This window comes from Rutidosis leptorrhynchoides, chromosome 2, assembly GCF_046630445.1.
Source record: "Rutidosis leptorrhynchoides isolate AG116_Rl617_1_P2 chromosome 2, CSIRO_AGI_Rlap_v1, whole genome shotgun sequence".
In the NCBI taxonomy this organism is placed as follows: domain Eukaryota; kingdom Viridiplantae; phylum Streptophyta; class Magnoliopsida; order Asterales; family Asteraceae; genus Rutidosis; species Rutidosis leptorrhynchoides.
In genome coordinates, this window is record NC_092334.1 from 46,367,824 (window position 1) to 46,394,413 (window position 26,590).

The following is a 26,590-nucleotide window of genomic DNA, read 5'->3' on the forward strand; positions in this document are numbered from 1 at the left end:
AGTTGACTTTTGTTGACTTTCTAATTAAGGAAACTTTCCTAACTTATAAACTTTCCTAAAATAGCAACTTTCTAAATTTGGAAACTTTCTAAAAATAGAAACTTTCCAAAAATAGAAACTTTCCAAAAATAGAAACTTTCTAAAAATAGAAACTTTCCAAAAATAGAAACTTTCCAAAAATGGGAACCTGCTAAAAATAGAAACTTTCTAAAAATAAAAATTGTGTGTCCGTAAGCTGTTCCGATCAAACCGATGCATATTGAGTAATGTTCTATGACTACTTGCAACATGTACAATAGCTATCATACTAAGACTTGACCTAACTTAGTTATTTATATCGACCTGCTTTATTTATAGGTCGGCGTTGTGATCATTCCTGATCACTGTACTACATTTGATGTTCGCTTAATTGTGTTGGTTACTTCATTACTATTAAGGTGAGTTATAGTCTCGTTTTTACATACTTTTCAAAGTATATTTTTGGGATGTGATTACATGCATTTTATTTCACGTTTAGACACAAGTGACAATTAAATTTAAATTATTCATTGTGAGTTGGAAAAAAATATTTCCTAGTCTGGTAACTGTAATCATTGGTTTCTACCAGTGAACGCGAATCCTACGGATAGATCTATCGGGTTTGACAACCCCATTTCGAGCTAGTCGCGCTAGCAATTTATAATCGGAATGTTTAGTACTTCGTATTTTGTTGTAGATACACCGTCCAGTGTATATTGTTATTGTGTTTGGCAAGGGTAAATAAAGGGTTAAGTGGTTACCAGGTGGCTCATTGATAATGGAATAATGTTTAATGTTTTCTAACATTTTTAAATCTTGTGGTCTAAAGTTAATTCGATTATTTAAACCTATAATTCACTCAACCTTTGTGTTGATAGTTTACTTGCATGTTTTCACAGGTACTTGAGTTTATGTGATGCTTCCGCTGTGTTTAGAAGAGTCTGCATGCATTTGGGCAGATTTTTATGAAACAATTTATGAAACTTTAGCTTGCATTCGGTTTTTGAATAATTAATACTTGTGGGTTGTTAACAATGTTTTGTGTCAACTTTGGATTATTAATATGTTGGGTCACTTTTAACTACATATTTTGGTATGCTTTCCTTTTTGGGAAACTTTTAAAATAAAAGAATGCAATGTTGTTTGTTAAATTCATTTAAGTTCGATCAAGTTGTGGGACCAAGTGACAGAGCCGTTAAGTGTTTTGACGGGGCCATCACAGTTGGTATCAGAGCTCTGGTTGTAGGGAACTAGGCGGTCTTAATGTGGTCAACCCGTGGCTCTTAGGGTGCATTAGAGTCTAGTCTACAGCCCGACCCTTTTGCTATAGCATTATTATGCATTTCATTTCGTATGAGTTATATCATTAGCATTTTTATATTTTGGTATGTGGTTTGCGGTTTTACTGTTTGCAGATGTCGACTTCGAGCGATAACTCCGTTGCTGCTCCTGCTTCTCCGGCTGCTGCCAGACGCCATGCTGGTCAACCAGAGATCAATGATCCTGTTCACTACTACTTTTCCACCCATACTCATATGAACAGGGCTTACAATGAAGTGACGCGTATTAATGCTCTTAGTGATTGTATGCGTACTTTGCCACACTACGAGATGATGGACTAGATTCGAGCTAGTATGGATTCGTTTGTTAGCTTCAAGAACAATGTTGGGTTCGAGACTCGTAAGCGTAACCGCGAAGTTGATGCTAGGTTCGAGGCTCTAGAGAGCACAGTTCGTGGTTTGAAGGAAGAGTTGGAAGAAGTGAAAGGAAAGTTGCGGAAGTATGAGCCTTCTGCTGAGACTCATGCTGGCCCAGCTTATCACACCCGCTCTAAGCAGATGTGATATGATGATTCATGATTGATTACTTATTTCATAAAACTTAATGTCCTTTCATACATTCATTTTTGGATTATGTACGGCGTTTTGCCGAGGATTTTATTAAGGTTTTGTTATGGGATGTTTTTCATTATGTATGGATGGTTATTTTTATGACATCTATTATCATTATCACATTTTATTTCTGATGTTGTGACTCTTGGCATGTTATATTATGCGTAATGTAGATCATGTATGTTAGGTGCTATGTATGTTGTATGATGTTATCATAAAATATGTATGCATGTGGTGGTTATTTCTATAACAATCATAACTGTCATGTTATTACACATAGTGGTTACTGACTATTATTTTAATGGTTAATCTTTTCATGTTCGATCTATTCCTTTATAACACAACCGTTAGTACTAAACGCATTGCTTGTGGTTTCAGGACGCATTGTGTTATTCTGTTTTGAAGATCATGCCTCCTAGAGAGCCCAACGAAGCCCGTATCCAACGTCTTGTTACCGAAGGAATAGCTGCTGCTATGGCAGCGAATGCTAATGCAAATGCTAATGCGAACAACAATCAGGTGAGATGCTCCCACAAAACGTTTATGGCAAGTCGCCCACAGGAATTCAGTGGTACAGAAGGACCCATAGGACTTACCTGTTGGTTCGAGAAAATCGAGTCTATTTTCAGGGTTAGTCGAGTCCGAGAGGAAGACAAGGTTAGTTTTGCTAGCTACACTTTTGATAATGCTAAAAACGAACATATATTTCATAGCATTATCCCTCAAGAAAGCAAACTTTTAGTTGCAATTGTCCTATTTACAAGTGATATTCGTTTAAATAATAAAAGGTGAAGACAAAAGACAGATTCGACGAATTGAAGACGCAAACGACCAAAAAGCTCAAAAGTACAAAGTACAATCAAAGTGGTTCCAATTATTGATAAGAAACGTCTCAAAATTACAAGAGTACAAGAAGCAAAACGCAAAATACAAGATATTAAATTATACGCAAGGACGTTCGAAAATCCGGAACCGGGACCAAAGTCAACTCTCAACGCTCGACGCAACGGACTAAAAATTACAAGTCAACGGAGTACAAGAATATAATATAATATATATATAATTATATTTAATTATATATATTATATTATATAATAAATAAATAAGCAGCCCACGTTTTTAAAGACTTTTGAGCTCTCCCAGCTGGCCATGCGATCGCATGGCCTTGAAGGGCAAAGCTCATGCGATCGCATGAGGCCCTTTTTCTGGCCACAGCCCTATAAATTCACGTGTTTGGTTCAGTGTAAAATATATATCCATCCATCCAACTCTCTCAACGTATATATATATATATATATATATATATATATATATATATATATATATATATATATATATATATATATATATATATATATATATATATATATATATATATATTATAATTATAATTATAATTATAATTTCCAATAATAAGGGTATGTTAGCGAATGTTGTAAGGGTGTAAGTCGAAATTCTGTCCGTGTAACGCTACGCTATTTTTAATCATTGTAAGTTATGTTCAACCTTTTTAAATTAATGTCTCGTAGCTAAGTTATTATTATGCTTATTTAATACCGAAGTAATCATGATGTTGGGCTAAAAATATTAAAATTAGGTAATTGGGCTTTGTACCATAATTGGGGTTTGGACAAAAGAACGACACTTGTGGAAATTAGACTATGGGCTATTAATGGGTTTTTATATTAACTAAACGATACCTCGTTAATTTAATATATAGACTTATAATTTGACGTATTTATATATAACCACATACGCTTGACTGGGTACGGTGGGCGGGATATCTATAAATACCAATAATTGTTCATTTTACCGGACACGGAACTGGATTAATAGTTAATAGACTTGTTGAAACAGGGGTGGATTACATTCAAGGGTAATTGCTGTAATTGTTAACAAAGTAATAAAACCTTGGTTTACACGCAGTCGATAACCTGGTGTATTCATTAAACAAAGTATTAAGACCTTGTTACAATTCGAATCCCCAATTAGTTGGAATATTTAACTTCGGGAATAAGAATAATTTGACGAAGACTTTCGCACTTTATATTTATGACTGATGGACTATTATGGACAAATCCGTATGGACATATTAAATAATCCAGGACAAAGAACAATTAACCCATGGGAATAAACTAAAAATCAACATGTCAAACATCATGATTATGGAAGTTTAAATAAGCATAATTCTTTTATTTTCATTTTTAATTGTACTTTTAATTATCGCACTTTTATTTATTGTCATTGTATTTAATTGTACTTCTAATTATTGTACTTTTTAATTATCGCAATTTTATTTTATCGCAATTTCATTATCATTATTTACTTTACGTTTTAAATTAAGTTGTATTTATTTAATATTTTACATTAGGTTTTAACTGCGACTAAAGTTTTAAAAATCGACAAACCGGTCATTAAACGGTAAAAACCCCCTTTTATAATAATAATATTACTTATATATATTTGTATTTTTATAAGATAAAACTAACATAGCGTTAAGCTTTGTTTAAAAGATTTCCCTGTGGAACGAACCGAACTTACTAAAAACTACACTACTGTATGATTAGGTACACTGCCTATAAGTGTTGTAGCAAGGTTTAAGTATATCCATTCTATAAATAAATAAATATCTTGTGTAAAATTGTATCATATTTAATAGTTTTTCCTAGTAAAATGTACACTATTTCATATACACCTCTACGCACATCAAGTATTTTTGGTGCCGCTGCCGGGGACTAGCTAAAACGCCGGAAGTGCAACACTATTAAAAAAAAAATTTAGTTTACTTTTATAAAAATAAGTTTTTGTAAAAATACGTTTTAAATATTCGAAAATAGAAAGAAAAAAAACAAAAATATAAATATTTTTAAGAATTTGTTAAATATATAAGTTCTATAAAATTTCTTTATCTTTGTTTTATAAAAATATAAGTTTTATTTAAATATTTTGTATAAATATATAACAGAAATTTAAAAAAAAAATTATAAATACTCTCGGCCTGGTACTGTAGCAGTCCAGACCGTGGCCCAAAAACCTAGCTCATGCGATCGCATGAGCCCGAAGGCAATTTCTCATGCGATCGCATGAGAGTGTCAGACACGCCTGTTTTAACCTAATTCAGCATTAATTACGGGGTATTTTTTTATTATTACTTTAACCCTAATTAGGGTTATATTTTTATATTATTTAGTTTAGTTTATTTATTATTTGTATTTGTATTATTAAGTTTAATTAGTTTAAATAAATTACAAATTTAATAGTTTTATAAAATAATTAATCTAAAAATAATATTTTTATAAAAATTGTTCTTTTTACAACTTTTAGTATATTTTTATATTTTGTACTCTTTTTAATTATTTAGCGTAATATTTGTATTTTTCGCTTATATTTAGTTTTAAGACATAGTTTTTGCCATAGTTATTTTTATTTCTAGATTTTTAAGATTTGCCGTAAAATTCCTTAAGTGCTTTTTCTTTATACTAAGATCTAGGTGCTTTAGAATTTTGCGACGCCTTTTTAAGTTTTAGTATCTTTTTAAGTTATTGTCATTTGGGATATAGTATTTCTTTTTAGCTTTAATATTTTAAGACGCAACTTTTAATTCTTAGTTTTTAGTTCCTTTTTAAGTTTCGACACGCTACTTTCTTATTTTTATTTTGCGACGCCTATTATTTTTCATCCTTTTCTTTTTCGACTTTTTTCGACGCGCTCTTTTTCTTTCTTATTTCTCGCCATTCTAGTTTTTAGGACTTAGAATTTTCTCTATTTCTTATCTAATATTTCTTTAAATTACGAAAAATTATTTTAAGTGGTTAAATTGATAGACATCAAAATTTTCTGGTTCGTAGTAATAGTTGGATTTGTACGTGGACCGGGTTATTGGAGCCAAACAGTACTCAATTATATTGAGACCAAACGAATCCTGCCCCTCTGCTGCATCTTTTGGCTATTCGAAACGTGGGCAAAATCAGAAAAGTCTATTAATTGGATAACATATATAATTTTTCTTTCTTTTTAAAAAAAACTAATAGGATATTCAGTGAATGCACCGAGCAAAACGTTCACCACCTTTTGTACGTTCACCACCTGTAACTCGATCAAGACATTTAGCAAATATTGTCGCCGTTGATTTTTTTTTAGAATCGTCATCCAGTCGACCAAGTACTCCAATTCAAATTTCTGATAATCCATTTTTTGAACCCGACCTCACAATTGATAATCCGGAGAATATTCAGGGACAATTCATAGATCCTGAACCACTAATCTTTCCTCCGGAACCACCTATCATTCAAACAGAGATTGTTGAGGAACGAACCATTAAATCAGAATCCTCTAGTGATTCAGATTCAACAAATTCAATCATGGAAAATCTGGAACCTTTAAGTATGGAAGACCGAATGCGAGCTAAACACACTGGCCAAGGTCACGCAATTACTCATCCAGAAATTAATGCGCCAGATTATGAAATCAAAGGACAAATTCTACACATGGTAACTAATCAATGCCAATTTAGTGGTGCGTCGAAGGAAGATCCAAATGAACATCTTCGTACCTTTAATAGGATCTGCACTCTATTTAAAATAAGAGAAGTAGAGGATGAACAGATATATCTCATGTTATTTCCCTGGACTTTAAAGGAAGAAGCCAAAGATTGGTTGGACTCGTTACCTGAAGGGGCGATTGATACATGGGACGTTTTAGTTGAAAAATTTCTTAAACAATTCTTTCCGGCATCAAAAGCCGTAAGACTTCAAGGAGAAATTGTTACATTCACACAGAAGCCAAATGAAACTCTATATGAGGCATGGAAAAGATTTGGAAAGTTATTAAGAGGATGTCCGCAACATGGTTTAGACACCTGTCAAATAGTACAAATATTCTACCAAGGATGCGACATCACTACAAGGAAAGACATAGACATAGCAGCTGGTGGTTCCATTATGAAGAAAACAGAAACTGATGCTTATAAAATTATTGATAACACTGCTTCCCACTCACATGAGTGGCACCAAGAAAAAGATATCGTTAGATCATCTAAAGCAGCTAGAGCCGATTCTAGCCATGACTTAGATTCCATTTCCGCAAAGATAGATGCTGTCGAGAGACGAATGGAAAAGATGACTAAAGATATCCACTCAATACGAATTAGTTGTGAGCAGTGTGGAGGACCACATTTAACAAAAGATTGTCTCAGTATTGAATTAACAATGGAACAAAGAGAGAATGTTTCATACATAAACCAAAGGCCTGGAAATAATTATCAGAATAATTAACAACCGCCAAGACCAATTTACAATCAAAACCAGAATTATAATCGAAATGTTCCATACAACAACCAACAAGGTCCTAGCAATCAACAAGTATCTAATAATACTTACAATCAGCAAAGGCCTAATTTTCAAAACAAACCACCACAAATCGATGATAAATAGCCAAATTTAGAAGATATGATGACGAAGCTAGTTGAATCTCAAACACAGTTTTTCACATCTCAGAAGCAAACCAATGAACAAAATGCTCAAGCATTTAGAAATCAACAAGCTTCTATTCAAAATCTGGAACAAGAAGTAAGAAACCTAGCAAGGTTGATAGGTGAAAGAAAACCCGGAAGTCTACCTAGTGATACAAATGCTAACCCCCGGAATGAAACAGCTAAAGCCATTACCACAAGAAGTGGTATTACACTTAAACCACCTGAAATACCTATAATTTCCGATGAAGCTATTCCTACTCCACAAGAACCACAACCTAAACAAAATAAGGAAAAAGAACCGGTAGTGGAAAAGGTTAATGAAGATAACACAGTTAAGGCTAAACTTTATGTTAAACCATACCAACCACCACTTCCTTACCCGAGTAAAATGAGAAAAGAGAGACTTGAAGCCGAGCAATCCAAATTCTTGGATATGTTTAAATAGATAAATGTAAATCTTCCTTTCATTGATGTGATTTCAGGAATGCCTAGATATGCTAAATTTCTGAAAGATCTAATCTCGAATAGAAAGAAAATGGAAGAACTCTCGGCTGTTACTATGAATGCTAATTGTTCTGCAGTGCTGTTGAATAAGTTGCCAGAAAAATTATCTGATCCAGGAAGTTTCACAATTCCATGTTTTCTGGGTAGTCTTAGTTCAATAGAAGCATTGGCAGACTTAGGTGCTAGTATAAATTTAATGCCGTATTCACTATACGCTAAACTAGACCTTGGAGAATTGAAACCAACACGAATAAGTATACAACTAGCTGATAGATCAGTAACATATCCTAGAGGGATAATGGAGAACATGCTAGTTAAAGTTGGTACTTTAGTATTTCCAGTAGATTTTGTTATTCTGGTTATGGAAGAAGATTCTCGAGTTCCTCTCATATTAGGAAGACCATTCTTAAACGCGGCTAAAGCAATAATAGATATGTTTGGTAAGAAACTGACCCTAAGTATAGAGGATGAGAGTGTTACCTTTTCAGTTGATAGAGCAATGCAACAACCGCAATCTGCAGATGATACATGTTATTATATTCAAACTATAGATTCACATGCAGAATTGTTAGAAGAATTTCCAGAATTACAAGGAACAGGAGAATGTTCTTTAGGAGAAAGAACTGAACCAATTGATGAAACTGAAATGTTAGCTACACTTATGGCTAATGGATATGAACCAACAACAGAAGAAATTCAAATTCTAAAAGAAAAAGACAGATATCGATATAAATCATCGATAAAGAACCTCCGACATTAGAGTTAAAGCCACTTCCAAACCATTTGGAATACGCTTATTTACATGGTGAATCTGAATTACCAGTAATAATATCGTCTTCTCTTACTGAAAATGAAAAATCTCGCCTCATTTCTGTGCTAAAAGCTCATAAACCAGCCATTGCATAGAAGATTCATGATATTAAAGGCATAAGTCCTTCGTATTGCACACATAAAATCCTTATGGAAGAAGGTCGTAAAATGTATGTGCAACGCCAACGAAGACTAAATCCTAGTATGCAAGATGTTGTTAAGAAAGAAATTATTAAACTGCTTGATGCAGGTTTAATTTATCCAATCTCTGATAGTCCATGGGTAAGCCCAGTTCAATGCATACCTAAGAAGGGTGGCATGACTGTCATCACAAATGAGAAAAATGAGCTTATTCCTACTAGGACTCTAACAGGATGGCGTGTTTGTATTGATTATAGAAAATTAAATGACGCCACCAGAAAAGATCACTTTCCCTTACCTTTCATTGATCAAATGTTGGAAAGATTAGCCGGAAATAGTTACTATTGTTTTCTTGATGGTTTTTCCGGATACTTTCAGATTCCAATAGCACCCGAAGACCAAGAGAAAACCACATTCACGTGCCCTTATGGTACTTTTGCTTACAAACGCATGCCATTTGGACTTTGCAACGCCCCTGCAACCTTTCAAAGGTGTATGATGGCGATTTTTCACGACATGATAGAAGAATGCATGGAAGTTTTCATGGATGACTTTTCAGTCTTTGGTGATACTTTTGAAACATGTCTAGTTAATCTGGTACGAATGCTTATTAGATGCGAACAATCAAATCTAGTTCTTAATTGGGAAAAATGCCATTTCATGGTTAAAGAAGGCATCGTTCTTGGTCATAAAATCTCAAAAGAAGGAATTGAAGTGGATAGAGCTAAAGTAGATGTAATTGCTAAACTTTCACATCCCACCAATGTTAGAGGAGTTAGGAGTTTTCTAGGGCATGCTGGTTTTTACCGACGTTTCATAAAAGATTTTTCTAAAATTGCCACTCCTATGAATAAACTCCTAGAAAAGGATGCTCCATTCATCTTTTCAGATGAATGCATCAAATCTTTTAATATACTTAAAGAAAAACTCACTAATGCGCCAATCATGATAACTCCAAATTAGAATCTACCGTTTGAACTTATGTGCGATGCAAGTAATTTTGCAATGGGAGCCGTTTTAGGACAAAGGATTGAAAAATGATTTCAACCTATATATTATGCTAGTAAGACGTTACAAGGAGCACAAACAAATTACACAACTACTGAAAAAGAACTCCTTGCTATTGTCTTTGCTTTTGACAAATTTCGTTCATATCTCGTTCTAGCTAAAACAGTGGTCTATACCGACCATTCTGCTCTTAGATACCTATTTTCGAAACAAGATGCCAAACCAAGATTAATCCGTTGGATCTTACTCTTACAAGAGTTTGATATTGAAATCCGAGATAAAAGAGGAGCAGAAAATCTCGCCGCTGATCATCTTTCTCGTCTTGAAAATCCTGAATTAGAAATTCTAAATGAATCGGCCATACAAGACAACTTTCCTGATGAATATCTATTGAAGATAGATTATAATGAAATTCCATGGTTTGCAGACTATGCAAACTATTTAGTATGTGGATTCCTTGAAAAAGGATTGTCATACCAAAAACGAAAGAAATTCTTTAGTGATATAAAACACTATTTCTGGAAAGATCCACATTTGTTTAAAAGTTGTCCCCATGGAATAATACGCCGATGTGTTTTCGGAGATGAAGCTAGTAAAATCTTAAACCATTGTCAGACAGGACCAACAGGAGGGCATTATGGGCCTCAACTCACAGCAAGAAAAGTTTATGATGCTGGATTCTATTGGCCTTCAATTTACAAAGACGCACACCTTCTTTGCAAATCCTGTGATGCATGTCAAAGGGCTGAAAAAATAAGTCAACGTGATGAAATGCCACAAAATGTCATTCAAGTATGTGAAGTATTTGACATTTGGGGTATTGACTTTATGGGTCCATTTCCAAAATCTCATAATAATCTCTACATTATCGTAGCCATTGATTATGTATCTAAATGGGCGGAAGCACAAGCTCTCCCAACTAACGATGCACGAGTTGTAGTCAACTTTTTAAAACGTCTTTTTGCAAGGTTTGGGACACCGAAAGCTTTAATAAGTGATCGGGGTACTCATTTTTGTAACAATCAACTTGAGAAAGTTCTTAAAAGATATGGAGTAACTCATAAAATCTCCACCGCATATCATCCACAAACAAGTGGACAAGTTGAAAATACCAACCGATCATTAAAACGTATTCTAGAGAAAACCGTAGGATCAAATTTGAAGGAATGGTCCATAAAATTGGAGGATGCACTCTGGGCTTTTAGAACAGCCTACAAAGCATGTCATCTTCCAGTAGAAATTGAACACAAAGCATTTTGGGCTTTGAAGACATGTAATCTTGATTTACATGAAGCCGGACGTCTACGATTAAGTCAGCTAAACGAATTAGATGAATTAAGACATGAAGCATACGAAAATTCGTTAATCTATAAAGAAAGAACAAAGAAATGGCATGATAAAAGAATCAGAAGTTCAAAAGAATTTAAAGAAGGAGACAGAGTTCTTCTTTTCAATTCACGATTCAAGCTATTTCCTGAAAAATTGAAATCAAGATGGTCTGGACCATTTATAGTCAAAAGAGTTTTCCCATACGGAACAGTAGAGTTAATAAATTCAAATGGGATTGAATTTAAAGTTAATAGTCACAGAGTTAAACATTGCATACATGGTCAGATGGAAGTTGACAATGAAGTCAATCATAATTTCACCATCCAAGAAAACCTTCAAAATGAAAACATAAATATGTTATCAACAACATATGAAAAATCAAAATTGGAAAATAGGGAGGATTCAAATTTGAGTGATGAAGAAGAATTCTTATATAAACCTCCCATTCCAAGAAATGAAGAAAAATGTGAACAAGAAGTTCAAATAGAAGTGAAAGAACTAAGAAAAGAACACCCGAAAAAGGTTTACAAACTAACTCGACTTACTAAAGCAGGAGACCCGGGTGAATTTATCATTTCTTGCTTGCTTAATGATGGTGCTGTATATAATGGACTCGCAGATTTAGGAGCAAGTGCAAATATTATGCCTTTTTCCTTATACAAAAGATTAGGCATGGGTAAATTAAAACCAACCAAAATAGGTGTTCAATCATTTGACCAAACCATTAAACACCCGGTTGGAATAGCAAATAATTTACTTGTTAACGTGGGAAGTTTGACCTTTGTTACAAACTTCATAGTGATTAATATGGAGGAAAACCTTGATATTCCTCTAATTCTAGGTTGCCCATTTTTAGCAACCACCGAGGCATTCATTGATGTAAGAGAAGGTAGAATGACACTTAGGGATGGTGATACATAGATCACCTTTGTGAACCGAAAGTTTAGATCTCCACCAACCAAAACTGTTAAACCAATAAAAACGTATAAGTGTGGGGAAGATGAAGAAACACTTAATGATGATCCAATCACAAAGAATCCCGTTGATGATACAAAATTAAATGAACCCATTTTTAACAGTTCAACGAAGAAACTTTATAAACGGATTCACGACGCTAAGATTAAGGGAAACTTTAAGTTATGTAACCGATTAGTATCCAATTTATCGCCAAAAGAAAAGGCGATGTTAGTTGAATTTGTGAAAGCTACGGAGGAAATCAACAAATGGATTGAAGTAAAAGTCAAAGATATACAAGTTGTTGATGATCCAATTGAAAATAATGTTAATCACAATGTCAACTAAGTGTAGGGAGGTTTATATATTTCTGTTAGAGTTAGATTTTCTGTTTTCGTGTAGTTCTCGAGAATGAAACCCGAATGGTCTTTCCCTAGCAGACCCTAAAGAACTAGTCTTCTCCCCCCACTCTGAATTTTTATTTTTTTAGGTTTTGCGAGATGAAGACTTCCTGTGAATTAAACCATGGTCTAATGCTACACGCTTTGATCACTAAACGTAATAATGACACCCTTCCAAGTGAAACAGTATCATTAATCAGAGGTAAATTGGACGGAGTAAGAAAAGAATCCAGATGCAAAAATAATAAGTTACAATTTGGTAAAGGAAAATCAAAATCCGCAGCGAAAAGAAGAGCACGACACCTTGAAAGATGTCACAAATGCGGAAAATGGTCACACGAAGGAAAATGCTCGACGAATCAGACATATTCCAACACCGAGTTCGTTACTTTATGCAGAGATGGACCGTTCATATGTTTAGAAGAAAAAACGTTGAATGCTCGAGGTTACGCCTATGTAGCTATGGAAAACCAATTAGTCCGACTATCTTATGAGTGGACTAGAGCATATCACTAAGAAATATATTTCACAGGTAAGTTTGTACAGTTTTTATTTTTATTTTTATTTTTAACCTTTTGATAATAAACGCTAATTTGTTCGCTATAAAGTATTAAATTGGTATTCGATAAAATTAGGTCTTGCGACCGAAATTATTGATATCATACAAAAATTTATTACATCACTGCGAAATTTACCGTTTATTCTTAAGGTATAAATATCTTTAATCAATCAACCAAAATATTTCAAAAATTCGTCATGAGTTAAATTAGGTTATGAAACCGAAATTACTTTACCGAAAAGAGGGGCGTATATTTTTGATAATATTTGATTGATTAAAGTGGGATAAAAGCCAAAAATATTTTTAATTTTATTTTTACCATGTTTTTAAAATTAATATATTAATATTAAAATAATATTGTAAACTTGTTAAAATTAATATATATTTAAAATTGTAAATATTTGAAAAATTAATATTTTTAATATAAGTTTGTATGTATGGAAACAAAAATATAATTTAAGTTTGGTGTGAATTTTTAATATGAATTTTTAATTTTATGTATTTTAAATTTAAGTTTGGTGTGAATTTAAAAACAAAAATTTACTTTATTTCGTAAGTTAAAAATATGATTTTTAAAATTCGTCGTAAGTTGAAGACTAGGTCTTTGAACCGAAATTGCTTTACCCGAGGGAGGGACGAGAACTTTTATTATCATTATTTTTAATCTTATTGAATTAAAGTATGACAAAAATATTTAAAAAATCCAAAAATCTTTGCTTTTAAAACCGCGCTTAAAAGTGACAAATTTTAAAATTTTTGTCGAGGGACGGACTAGGACATCGTTCCGAAAAATCCTCATCCTAAAAAGAAACAAATTTTTAAAATTTTATTAATTATATGATTTATAAAGTATAAGGTTTTTATTTAAAAAAAAAAAAAGCTGAAAACACTGTAGCCGGCACCTCATGCGATCGCATGGGGTTTACACTTCAACCTCATGCGATCGCATGAGGCTGAAAAACAGGCCAGATAGAAAAGAACCAGCGAGTCTGCTTCTACACCACAACACACACACATACCCGGAAATACTCCCAAATATTCACCAAATTTCACCAAAATTTACCGTAATTCATCAAATTTTTCGCTCTAATCATGAAATTGTTCAGGAGTTTATCAAGAAAGGTAAAAATTATACCCCTAAACTCTATAAATTCCTAGTTTTTGTGATAATTACCAATATTTTACCTAATGCAATTTTATTGATTTCTAGTGTAATTAGTGATAAATTGTTAGTATTTTATGCATGTATAACCTAGATTTATGCTATTTAACATGATTTGAAGCCAAAAACTTCAAAAATTTTAGAAATCTAGGGTTTGTGTTCTTGAGCAATTTGGGGCTTTTTGATATAAACAAGTTATGGCCGATTTTTGTCATGAATTATTGCTTAATTGAGTAGTGTAACATGTTTAGGTAGTTAAATGATCCAAACATTGACTCTAAACATGATTTTTAAAGATTAAAATGGACTTTTTTTGGCGAAAATTCATGAACTTGATTAATTTGATATAATTGCCAATTGAGACTTGTTTAATTGTTAGTAATGACTATTTTGACATGTTATTTGAGTTAAATGCTTATGAACTTTGTATACATTTTCATATGTGCTTATTTGAAAAAGTATAGAATTGTAAAAAAATGTGAAAATGTGTATAAGTTTAATTTTGATTTAACATGTTATTGTGATTGTTTTAAATTGTTATTTTGCTAACACTAATGCATATTTGGATGCACAAATTTTGTGTTTAATGTGTTTTGCAGAAAGCCGATACTGGAGGTTCGGGATCATCATCATCTAGACGGCCTGCTCCAGCTCCAGAACCAGAACCAGAAATACAATACGAGCCAGAACCTGAACAAGTACCACAACAGGAACCACAACAACAGCCTGATCAGCACGTACCTTATTATGATCCGCTACAGTTACCTAATGAATTCATAGTATTTCTCCCGCATCCGCCTGTAGAATACTGTAACATCCTCAAGTGGGCCTAGATGTAAGATTACTAGAATGCCCTTAAGTTAGTGTAATGTTATTATATGCTTTTATTTTTATTTAATGTTTGGTATTATTTAATGATGAGGTTAGGACCAGTTTGTGACAAGGGTCACAGAACAGGTTTGTTTATTTGATTTGGACTTCGTTTGGGTTGCCAAATGATGTACGAAAGATATCAGATAACTGATAAATACCCGTGTGCCACACAGTGTGGGATTTTAACCCACTTTTGATGCCTTATGCAGTGCATTTCTTGCACTTTCCAGACCCTTCCCAAATATTACCCCGTACCTAAATTCTTCCCCTTTGAAACCCTAATTGCTAAAACTAGTTCTTGAGCTCAAATTGTTCTTGGAATCGTGTTCTTTGTTGTCTACTGATTCTAACAAGGTAAGAAACATGTGTTTTTGTGTTCAATTCGTGGTTAAATTCATAGTTTTGTGTAAGTTTTGTAAAAAGCTTGATTTTGTGTCAAAACCCATGAATTTGATGATTGTTATAGTCCAAACTTTGTGGGTTTATAGTCTATAACATGTAGTGATTGAGTTGTGGTAAGTTTTGGTGTCGAAAATGAGCTCTAGATCGAGTTTTGGCGATTTTAGCTTGAAGTTCGTAACTTGTGTTCAGCTTCTGAAGAAGATGAACACAGTCGGCCGACTGTCGGTCGACAGTCGACCAACCGAGGGTGAACCGACCGATTGACGATGACAACCGATCGACTGGGATTTACCTTCGGCCGATTGATGATATACCAAGTGAGACGACCGACTGAGAGGGTCAGTCGACCGACTGTGTAGACAGTCGACCGACTGTCAGTGTCAGTCGACCGACTGAGAGGGTCAGTCGACCGACTGTGTAGACAGTCGACCGACTGTCAGTGTCAGTCGACCGACTGAGTATCCAGGGCAGAATATTTTACCCAAGTGTTGATTTTTAGCCGTTATGCTGCCCGTTTGTATTGTGTTATTTGGTGTTTATGGACATAAACTAACTCGTGTATATGTATTTCTTAGGAGAAAAGGAGAAAGAAAAGGTTCAGTGATTAGATAGCTGAACACCTTCTCGTTTGCTGGTAATCGGTGAGTGGGACCAACTGGAGTATATAGTATATAGAAGCATGTTATATTATGACTGCCATGCTTGTTAGAAATACTTATTTTTGTGGATAGTTGGTACATTGTGATGACTGCATGTTGGTTGATGCTTGTCTGCTGGAGCCCAGTGCGTCCCTATTGTGTGGTGGCCTCGGTAGGAGAGATCAACCTGCGGGTTGGGTTCCTCATGTGGTGGCCTAGACAGCCGTGGTGTATATATATGTGAATGACGCGTCCGTGCCCGTGTGGATTATGTATATACATACGGTGGTGGAGGAACTTCTGGTAAGCCCCAGTCCGATCAGCTGGTGGTTAATGGTTTGGCCGAGCCGCCAGAGTCTCTGTAGATGGCACTTGGGTGATGTTTGTGTGTTAGACTAAGTGACATGATTAGTATAACACTTATGTATACTATGGCCTGTAGTTAGTCGTACTCACTTAGCTTCGTGCTAATTCCCCTCCATCTCCTCCCTGCAGGTTGTTAGCTTTTGTAGATAGTGCTTTTGGGAGAAGACGGGCATGATGATGTTATGTTTGACAGGGTTAACTCTGATGTGGTCTTTTAGAATATGAACCGTGTACCTTTGAAAACAGAATGTATTTACGTCTCTTCCTATTAATATGTAAATTGTTTTAATGACACGTGACATCGGTTTGTACAAATGTTGATATAGTAATTAATTAATATTATGCTTCCGCCACGTATAAAAAAAAATAGCTGTGTCACAAATACCCAACAATTCCGAAACACACATTGCATCCTAATCTGAGATTCGATAGACGTTGGAGAGATTACCCGGCATATCAAAGTAATAAATTTAAATTGGTAACAAAAGAGGTAGAGGTGCCGAGAGTAATTGATTGGAATCCTTTGGAAACGGTCCATCTAGCTGACCGTGTTAGACAGCATTTGATTCAAAGGTATGGCAGTTCTTCTTTTACAGATTGGGAAAGTCTTTTCACCATTCGTAGACCTGTATATAAGGAATGGTGTGTTGAGCTGATGAGTACTATAGCGTTAAATGTAGATGTAGATATGTTAGAAGATAGAAGTTTTCTTAGATTTATCCTTGGCGGTAGGATGTACAGGATATCCATGATGGACATGGCCAGGGCATTACAGGTTTACACTCCTAGTGAATTGCTACTACCCGATTGTATGAGTTTGATTTATCGTGGTGAAAGGGTAGATAGGAACTTTGACGCGAACGCCGTTTGGAGGCGTATGTCAAACTATAATGTTTTTACACTGGGAGGAAAACACTCCTACTTACATATTAACAAAGCCGAGCTTCGTGTAATTCATAGATTTTTGGCTAACTCGATTACACAGAGAGGTCACAATAAGGAGAAAATGACCTTACATGATTTATTTTACCTAAAGTGTATTCGAGACCCGAGAAGCTTTGCTAATATCCCTTACTGTGTTGGTTTTTATTTATCTAAAATGGTAGAAGGAATGCAGGACGGGAGTATAATAGGAGGAGGTATTTTTGTTACTCTCATTGGAGAGTATTTAGGTGTTGATAGGAACCAAGGGGGTCCATTACAGATTTGTAGAGAACAGGATGAGACCATAGGATTGCGGATTTATGTGGGTGCTAAGGTATTGAAGAGTAGACGCAACCAGGCATTGCCCTATGAAGGTAATCATCCTCAGGTAGAGAGAGGCTTAGACGAGGAAATGGAGGAAGCGGAAGACATTAGGGATGTCTTTCGAGATGATATTCTTGACGTCCACGTTCGTATAGATGAGGAAGCAATGACGAGCGCGGCCAGACATAGTATGTATGAGCAGTGGAACTCCGAGCGAGTATACGAGAATTATAGGCGACGCCAACACGATAGCTGGTTAGTTCATCAGCACCAAATCATGAGCCAGCTATCATATCAGGTACCAAATAATTACGTGCCTACTCGACCTGCTCATTTTCCGCCACACAACCCCGACATCCGACCACCCTTTAACCGGTATGACTATAACCAAGCCTATCAGGACACCTATAACCAACAATGGAACCCACTTGAAGAGATGAACTGGAACCCCTATCCAGGCTGATTTAGTTCCATTGGTTATTTTTATGATTTTTATGTTTTTATCTTTTTACTTATTCATGTTTAACCTTATGTTATTGGATATATTTGTGTAATTTTTTTTCATTTTTATTAATATTGTGTACTAATATTTAACATTTAGGATTTGAAAGTGGGATTTTAAGTCCCATTTCAAATTGCCATACATGTTTATATTTGTATTGTATGTATATTGTCAATTGTACAAAACAGGGTAAAACTAGGGATGAGCACGGTACGGAACCGGTACCGAACCGTACCAGAACCGAAAAGTACCGGTACCGAATTTACCCAATTTCGAATACCGATACCGTACCGTTTTTCCAATACCGGTACCGGTTCGGTACTGGTAATTTTCGGTATTTTACCTGTTAGTACCGAATTTTTACTGCAAAAAATATGGACTTCAATCAACATAATTCATAAAAAAAACAGCATCAAGAGGATCATTAAAACAGCAAAAACAGCAACATTTAAACAAAATTCAGCAAAAACAGCAACATTTTAACTAAATTCAGCAACATTTTAACAAAATTCAGCAACATTTTAACAACAAAAACAGCAAACAGCAACAATTTAACAGCAATTCAGTAGCAAAAAACAGCCTTTTAAGCTTCCAAACAGCACCAAATCAGCAAAAACAGCACCTAAACAGCACCAAAACAGCACCAAGACAGCAAAAACAACACCAAATCAGCACCAAGACCACAAAAACAGCACCAAAACAGCTTTTTACGCATCAAAAAAGCACCAAAACAGCAAAAATAGCACCAAATCCTTCTAACCTTACGGGGACACTTTCTCTTTTCCTTTTTTGTTTTGTTCTTTGATCGCCTCTTCCATCTCTATATAATTGAATACACAAATTTAGTTAATTACTCATTTTGTAGGACACTAACGTATACATAAACTTTTTACAAATAAGATTACCAATAGCAATGTCATCGTCATTTAATAGATCAATTACTTCATCTTCAAATATAGGCTTAGTTGATTTGTTTACCCAATCTTGGGTGCAAATCAAAGCTTCAACTATTTGGGGCGATAACCTTGTTCTATACGGGTCAAGTACACGACCACCCACACTAAATGCCGACTCCGATGCCACACTAGATATTTGTATCGCCAATATATCTAACAATTTTAAATGATCAAAAAAGTCATACTAATGTAACAAATTATAATTCAAATACAATAAAAAAAAAGTAAGTAATTTACCTCGAGCCATCCGTGCTACAATTGGAAAACGCTCCTCGTTTTGCTTCCACCACTTTAGTATGTCAAAAGTGGGAAACCAATTCAACTTTGGCTCATTTAGGTACCTTGATAATTCCGTTTCAACCTCAAATGAACTACTATTTTCTTCAACGCTTCTCCACTTGGAAAGGAAGCTATTAATCCCTTGACCCGTAACAACATTCTCTTGAGTTTGTGATTCTTGAGTTCCCGAATTATGACTACTTTTTTCAAACTTTTGTACATAAGTTCTAAACAAACCTTCCATCCTTGTTTCAACATCAACCATCGTTTCACCGACCTTCTTCTCAACTTCAACTTTTGACAATGTATTATCCATGTTCATGCTATTCATAACGACGATTCTAAAACAATGTTTCATAAATACTTTTTTCATCGTTGGATCCAATAGTACAGCAAAGTACATGAAGTCATTTAGTTTATCTAACTTGCCCCAATACTTTTCAAATTTTAATCTCATCGGATTAACCATCAAACAAAAATCAAGATCGGCCGACCACTCACGTAAGTGACCATCAATATCTAATAGTACACTAAAAAAGGTATGAGCAAGAGGTTTTGTAGATGCTGAAACCGCTACTGTCGATTCCTTGAATTTTTCTAGAAACTTAACGAATTTCTTTGCAACATCAAAGTCAACATTGTAGTGACCCGAACTTTTCCATGTTTATATATATTAATTGAGATTGATATTTACATGATTAAATGTTTCCAACATGTTAAGCAATTAAACTTGTTAAGACTTGATTAATTGAAATATGTTTCATATAGACAATTGACCACCCAAGTTGACCGGTGATTCACGAACGTTAAAACATGTAAAAACTATACGATGACATATATATGGTTATATATATAGTTAACATGATTTTATTATAAGTATGTATCTCATTAGGTATTTTAACAATGAGTTATATACATAAAAATGAGACTATTAATTTAAGAAACTCGAAAATGATATATATAACTATTATCGTTATAACAACGTCTTACTAGGTACATATGAATCATATTAAGATATTGATACACTTGGTTAATTATGTTAAATGATAAGTAAATATATTATTAAGTGTATTAACAATGAATTACATATGTAAAAATAAGACTACTAACTTAATGATTTCGAAACGAGACATATATGTAACGATTATCGTTGTAACGACATTTAACAGTATATACATCATACTAAGATATATTATATATCATAATATCATGATAATATAACAATTTAACATCTCATTTGTTATAATAAACAATGGGTTAACAACATTCAACAAGATCGTTAACCTAAAGGTTTCAAAACAACATTTACATGTAACGACTAACGATGACTTAACGACTCAGTTAAAATGTATATACATGTAGTGTTTTAATATGTATTCATACACTTTTGAAAGACTTCAAGACACTTATCAAAATACTTCTACTTAACAAAAATGCTTACAATTACATCCTCGTTCAGTTTCATCAACAATTCTACTCGTATGCACCCGTATTCGTACTCGTACAATACACAGCTTTTAGATGTATGTACTATTGGTATATACACTCCAATGATCAGCTCTTAGCAGCCCATGTGAGTCACCTAACACATGTGGGAACCATCATTTGGCAACTAGCATGAAATATCTCATAAAATTACAAAAATATGAGTAATCATTCATGACTTATTTACATGAAAACAAAATTACATATCCTTTATATCTAATCCATACACCAACGACCAAAAACACCTACAAACACTTTCATTCTTCAATTTTCTTCATCTAATTGATCTCTCTCAAGTTCTATCTTCAAGTTCTAAGTGTTCTTCATAAATTCCAAAAGTTCTAGTTTCATAAAATCAAGAATACTTTCAAGTTTGCTAGCTCACTTCCAATCTTGTAAGGTGATCATCCAACCTCAAGAAATCTTTGTTTCTTACAGTAGGTTATCATTCTAATACAAGGTAATAATCATATTCAAACTTTGGTTCAATTTCTATAACTATAACAATCTTATTTCAAGTGATGATCTTACTTGAACTTGTTTTCGTGTCATGATTCTGCTTCAAGAACTTCGAGCCATCCAAGGATCCATTGAAGCTAGATCCATTTTTCTCTTTTCCAGTAGGTTTATCCAAGGAACTTAAGGTAGTAATGATGTTCATAACATCATTCGATTCATACATGTAAAGCTATCTTATTCGAAGGTTTAAACTTGTAATCACTAGAACATAGTTTAGTTAATTCTAAACTTGTTCGCAAACAAAAGTTAATCCTTCTAACTTGACTTTTAAAATCAACTAAACACATGTTCTATATCTATATGATATGCTAACTTAATGATTTAAAACCTGGAAACACGAAAAACACCGTAAAACCGGATTTACGCCGTCGTAGTAACACCGCGGGCTGTTTTGGGTTAGTTAATTAAAAACTATGATAAACTTTGATTTAAAAGTTGTTATTCTGAGAAAATGATTTTTATTATGAACATGAAACTATATCCAAAAATTATGGTTAAACTCAAAGTGGAAGTATGTTTTCTAAAATGGTCATCTAGACGTCGTTCTTTCGACTGAAATGACTACCTTTACAAAAACGACTTGTAACTTATTTTTCCGACTATAAACCTATACTTTTTCTGTTTAGATTCATAAAATAGAGTTCAATATAAAACCATAGCAATTTGATTCACTCAAAACGGATTTAAAATGAAGAAGTTATGGGTAAAACAAGATTGGATAATTTTTCTCATTTTAGCTACGTGAAAATTGGTAACAAATCTATTCCAACCATAACTTAATCAACTTGTATTGTATATTATGTAATCTTGAGATACCATAGACACGTATACAATGTTTCGACCTATCATTTCGACACATCTATATATATTTCGGAACAACCATAGACACTCTATATGTGAATGTTGGAGTTAGCTATACAGGGTTGAGGTTGATTTCAAAATATATATAGTTTGAGTTGTGATCAATACTGAGATACGTATACACTGGGTCGTGGATTGATTCAAGATAATATTTATCGATTTATTTATGTACATCTAACTGTGGACAACTAGTTGTAGGTTACTAACGAGGACAGCTGACTTAATAAACTTAAAACATCAAAATATATTAAAAGTGTTGTAAATATATTTTGAACATACTTTGATATATATGTATATGTTGTTATAGGTTCGTGAATCAACCAGTGGCCAAGTCTTACTTCCCGACGAAGTAAAAATCTGTGAAAGTGAGTTATAGTCCCACTTTTAAAATCTAATATTTTTGGGATGAGAATACATGCAGGTTTTATAAATGATTTACAAAATAGACACAAGTAAGTGAAACTACATTCTATGGTTGAATTATCAAAATCGAATATGCCCCTTTTTATTAAGTCTGGTAATCTAAGAATTAGGGAACAGACACCCTAATTGATGCGAATCCTAAAGATAGATCTATTGGGCTTAACAAACCCCATCCAAAGTACTGGATGCTTTAGTACTTCGAAATTTATATCATATCCGAAGGGCGTCCCGGAATGATGGGGATATTCTTATATATGCATCTTGTTAATGTCGGTTACCAGGTGTTCACCATATGAATGATTTTTATCTCTATGTATGGGATGTGTATTGAAATATGAAATCTTGTGGTCTATTATTATGATTTGATATATATAGGTTAAACCTATAACTCACCAACATTTTTGTTGACGTTTTAAGCATGTTTATTCTCAGGTGATTATTAAGAGCTTCCGCTGTCGCATACTTAAATAAGGACGAGATTTGGAGTCCATGCTTGTATGATATTGTGTAAAAACTGCATTCAAGAAACTTATTTTGTTGTAACATATTTGTATTGTAAACCATTATGTAATGGTCGTGTGTAAACAGGATATTTTAGATTATCATTATTTGATAATCTACGTAAAGCTTTTTAAACCTTTATTGATGAAATAAAGGTTATGGTTTGTTTTAAAATGAATGCAGTCTTTGAAAAACGTCTCATATAGAGGTCAAAACCTCGCAACGAAATCAATTAATATGGAACGTTTTTAATCAATAAGAACGGGACATTTCAGTTGGTATCCGAGCGTTGGTCTTAGAGAACCAGAATTTTGCATTAGTGTGTCTTATCGAGTTTGTTAGGATGCATTAGTGAGTCTGGACTTCGACCGTGTTTACTTGAAAAATGATTGCTTAACAAATTTTGTTGGAAACTATATATTTTTAACATGTGAATATTATGTGATATATTAATCTCTTAACGCGTTTGATATTATGTGATAGATGTCTACCTCTAGAACAAGTCCCATTGACTCACCTAATAATAATGAAGAGTCAAATGTAAATTGGAATGATTCGTGGACTGATTCACAAGTTCCCGAAGAGGAACCGGAAGAAGAGTCGGAACCGGAAGAAGAATCGAAACCGGAAGAAGAATCGGAACCGGATGAAGAAATAGAACCGGTGGGGGAAATAATAAAACGGTTAAGTAAAAGAAAATCCTCAACCAACCGACCAAGGTTAATTATGGTCAATGGTGTTTCCGCCAAGGAAGCAAAATATTGGGAGGATTACCAATTCTCCGATGAATCGGATTCCGACGAGAATTCCGATGATGTTATAGAAATTACCCCAACTGAATTTAAAAAGGCAAAAGAAAATAATAAGGGAAAGGGCATAAAAATAGAGAAATATAATTCCAACCCCGATGAACTTTATATGTATCGTCAACCCCCGAAGTCCTTAAGTTGTAACAATGACCCGGGAACCTCTAAACCACCAGGTTTTTCTAAACCAATGTGGATCACGACGGCTCGTATTAGGGGAACATCATATATCCCTAGAAACTTGGCAAAACGAACCAAAACCGAAGAAGAAGGAACAAGCGAGTCGGAATAAGATAGTTGTATTCGTGTGGTGTAATATATGTAATATAGTGTGCTTATGCTTTATGATATATGTAAAAATTGCTTGTATTAATAAGTATTTTTTTTATGAATCTAACTCTTGTCTATTTTACAGTATAAAAACACAAAATGGATAGACAACCCAATATTTTAAGAGACCTACCCGGAGACATGGTTGATGAAATCTTGTCTAGAGTCGGTCAGAATTCTTCGGCACAACTATTTAAGGCGAGATCAGTTTGTAAGACATTCGAAGAACGTTCCAAGAATGCCTTGGTTTATAAAAGGCTTTCGTTCGAAAGATGGGGGATATCACATTGGGAAATCCATAAGTTACGATGTGTTTACCTTGACGCATATATTGCGGGGAACCCAAATGCTATTTTACGCAATGGGTTAAGAAATTATTTTGACTCAATATATCCGAATATTAGACTTCGTGATTTAGAAAAAGCGGCTAACATGCAACATAAAGAAGCATGTTATGCTTACGGATTAGTAATGTTCGCTTCTCACCAAAGTGAGAACAAGAACATCGGCCTACAACTATTAAACAAAATGTTCCTACAAGTGACGGAGTCGGTAATTGGGGTAAGAAATGAGGTTTTTAGATTGTTACGGGACTGTTGGACATTACGTAACCCTCGTCCCTTTAACGACGTTACAATACGCTGTCTTATCAACGGCCATAACGGTTATGTTCCACAAGACCAAGGATGGGAAGTAGTCCTAGTAAAACCAGAATGCTTGACTTGTTTCTGGACGTATGAATTACGTGTCTTTATTACCTTTGCTGAACGACTTGTGTACTAGCTAGAATTATCTTCACAACTATCTTGTATCAAAGTTATTGTGTGCTATATTTCATGCTTTATGTAAAATAAGCGGTATTGTAAGTTTGTAAAATATTGTATAAAAGTTTGAACGCGAAATATTATTATAATCAGTTTTTCATATAGAATTGTAGTAGTTGAATTGTATATTAGCTACTAAGTATGAACTTAACGGGTAGGTACTACCCGAATTTAAACTTATAAAATGCTAATATGAAGAAAAAGCTTTTATAAATGAGTTCATATTATGCTACGAAATACTATTAACTACTCTTAATATTCTGTATGATTAACTTGTTCCATTTGACTATTTTGAAGGAAATGGCACCGACTACTCGACACACCGTGAATATGAATGAAGAGGAATTCCGTACTTTTCTAGCTTCAAACATAGCCGCAGTACAGGCTGCGCTACATACCAACAATAACATTGGATCTAGCAGTACAGGAAATCGTGTAGGATGCACCTACAAAGAATTCACTGCCTGCAAACCTTTGGAATTTGATGGAACCGAAGGACCGATCGGATTGAAACGGTGGACCGAGAAGGTCGAATCGGTGTTTGCCATAAGTAAGTGTACTGAAGAGGACAAAGTGAAGTACGCTACGCATACCTTCACAGGTTCTGCATTAACATGGTGGAATACCTATCTAGAGCAAGTGGGACAAGACGATGCGTACGCACTACCGTGGTCAGCATTCAAGCACTTGATGAACGAGAAGTACCGTCCCAGAACCGAGGTCAATAAGCTCAAGACAGAACTTAGAGGGTTACGAACCCAAGGATTTGATATTACCACGTACGAAAGACGATTCACAGAATTGTGCCTATTGTGTCCGGGAGCATTCGAAGATGAGGAAGAGAAGATCGACGCGTTTGTGAAAGGATTACCGGAAAGAATCCAAGAAGATATAAGTTCACACGAGCCCGCCTCCATACAACAGGCATGTAGAATGGCTCACAAACTAGTGAACCAGATTGAAGAAAGAATTAAAGAACAGACTGCTGAAGAGGCCAATGTGAAGCAAGTCAAAAGAAAGTGGGAGGAAAACGGTGATAAGAATCACCAATACAACAACAACAATAATCGCAACAATTATCCCAACAATCGCAACATCAATCGCAACTACAACAAACGGCCCAACAACAACAACAACAACAATAGCAACTACAACAATCATCCAAACAACAATAATAACTGCAACAACAACAACAATCAGAAGCAGCTATGCCAAAGGTGTGAAAAGTATCACTCGGGGTTCTGCACCAAATTTTGCAACAAGTGTAAAAGAAATGGTCATAGCGCGGCGAAGTGTGAGGTCTACGGACCAGGGGTTAATAGAACG

General features: G+C 34.4%; 1 protein-coding gene and 1 non-coding gene across 2 annotated transcripts in view; one reads left to right on the forward strand and one right to left on the reverse strand.

Annotated features, from left to right (window-relative positions):
• The window catches only part of LOC139890817 (uncharacterized), a 144,155-nt gene that overhangs the window by 53,287 nt on the left and 64,278 nt on the right, over positions 1-26,590 (forward strand). The gene's annotated exons all lie outside the window — the stretch shown is intronic.
• Positions 6,656-6,762, reverse strand: LOC139894784 (small nucleolar RNA R71). The gene has a single exon (XR_011775268.1). It is a non-coding gene; the product is annotated as a small nucleolar RNA R71 (small nucleolar RNA).